The sequence below is a fragment of the Bison bison genome, unplaced genomic scaffold, assembly GCF_000754665.1.
Source record: "Bison bison bison isolate TAMUID 2011002044 unplaced genomic scaffold, Bison_UMD1.0 scf7180017853586, whole genome shotgun sequence".
In the NCBI taxonomy this organism is placed as follows: Eukaryota; Metazoa; Chordata; class Mammalia; order Artiodactyla; family Bovidae; genus Bison; species Bison bison.
This window is the reverse complement of record NW_011484159.1, coordinates 8,774-10,458: the sequence shown is the minus strand read 5'-3', so window position 1 is coordinate 10,458 and position 1,685 is coordinate 8,774. Positions and strand designations below refer to the sequence as shown.

Genomic DNA, 1,685 nt, shown 5'->3' with positions numbered 1-1,685 from the left:
ATTTATTCATTCTATATTATTCTAGGAATATTAAAGTTTGTGTTATTTCTCTCTGTGAATTTCTCCTTAAACGATTTTTCTAAGATGGTGGGGTTACCTTAGGGATGGTGCTTTTATGTGAAGCTGCTACATCTGACATGGATATTGGAAAGCGAAAGAGTAAGTCATATAATATGCCAAGATGTAGCAGTTCTGCCTTTATATGGAAAAAAGGAATATCCTCTTAATCACTTCTCCTCTTAGTTATATTATTTTACTTCACTATTATAAAAGTAATATGTGCTCATTGTAGAAAGTGTTGGGGGGAATAAGAGAATGAAACATTTGGAGGGGGAGTTACCCATTATTCCACCATTAAAAAGCTAATAATTTTAACATTGTAATACAAGTTTCTTCCATTTCTAAAAACATCTTTTCAACTGTATGTATAATATTTTGAATCTTATACCCCCTTTTTTAATTGGAGTTAAAATATTTCACTAATATTTTCCCACACATAATTTTTAATTTATTGTTTATGCTATTTATTTAACCATTCTGATTTTGTTAAACATTCAGTTTTTTCTTTTCATTATAATGAATAGTTATTTAGTGACTATTATGGTATATATTAAACTTTATCTTCTTTTCATATTAATTCCTTAGTGTAGTATGACTGTGTGGTCCTGTGTATGAGTATTTTCAGTTATCTTGATGTTTTGAGCTGATGATGCCAAATTCTTTACCCAAATGTTTAATAGTTTAGATTCCTATTAGTGGCATTTCAGAATGCTTGTTTTCACTGTAACTTTTTATCAACATTAGAGAACTTTATTAAAAATATGTAGGTAAGTGTGTATTTGCTAATCAGATAAAGGGGAAATGTTATATTATTTTGTACTTCTTTGTTTATTACTGTAGTTGAATATTTTCTTAGATGTTTATTAGCTGTTTTGTTTTCCTTTGTCTAAAATACCTTTTTGTCTTTTGCCATTTATGTATGTTACTCCTTTTCCTGTTGGTTTGCATGGACTTTTTATATATTAGAATTTTCATATGCTGATATTTGTTACAAAGAAATGCTAACAATGTAATTTACTTAACATGAAATCAGTTTGAGTTTTTATTTTATGGTTAAAGAGTTAAATGTCATCAAAATTAACCTAGGTTAATAAATCTATCTACTTTTTCCTTCTAGAAAAAAAGATGATGATATTGGATTTTGAATTTGGGAGATAATTTTTCTGTTGCATTGAAATGAAGTTTTACATATTAGAAAAATAGAGCTAATGTAGCAATTTTTCATCCAGTCAATATACATCCTTTAATTCCTGACTTTTGAAAAAATGCCTATTTCAGTATTCATTTTTGGAGAAAGGCCATCTGGGTACTACTGCAATGCTGGGATGAATTTAAGTTGTAAAACATTTTGGTGACATATATTAAGTTAGTCACAATTTGATCTATTTCTAAGATTGTAATTAATGAAATTATCACAAATATTAATAATAAATATTTCTTTAGCACTTATTATATATCAAGAACTTTCCTAAGCACTTTTAGATATGTGAAAAAATTAGAATACAAATATATATTCGGGGTGAAGCTATATATACATGTATATGTGCATTTGATTAGGAAGAAAAAAAGACTTCTACAAAGAGCATGTGTTAATACTTATAAAAAATTATTTAAGATTTAAATTT

General features: G+C 27.0%; 1 long non-coding RNA gene across 1 annotated transcript in view; it reads left to right on the top strand.

The window, feature by feature from the left end:
• Positions 1 to 42: 42 nt before the first annotated feature.
• LOC104999393 overlaps positions 43 to 1,685 on the top strand; it is a 7,022-nt gene continuing 5,379 nt past the window's right edge. The window contains exon 1 of the long non-coding RNA XR_826593.1: positions 43 to 159. This is a non-coding gene — a long non-coding RNA (uncharacterized LOC104999393). The remainder of the gene's footprint in view (positions 160 to 1,685) is intronic.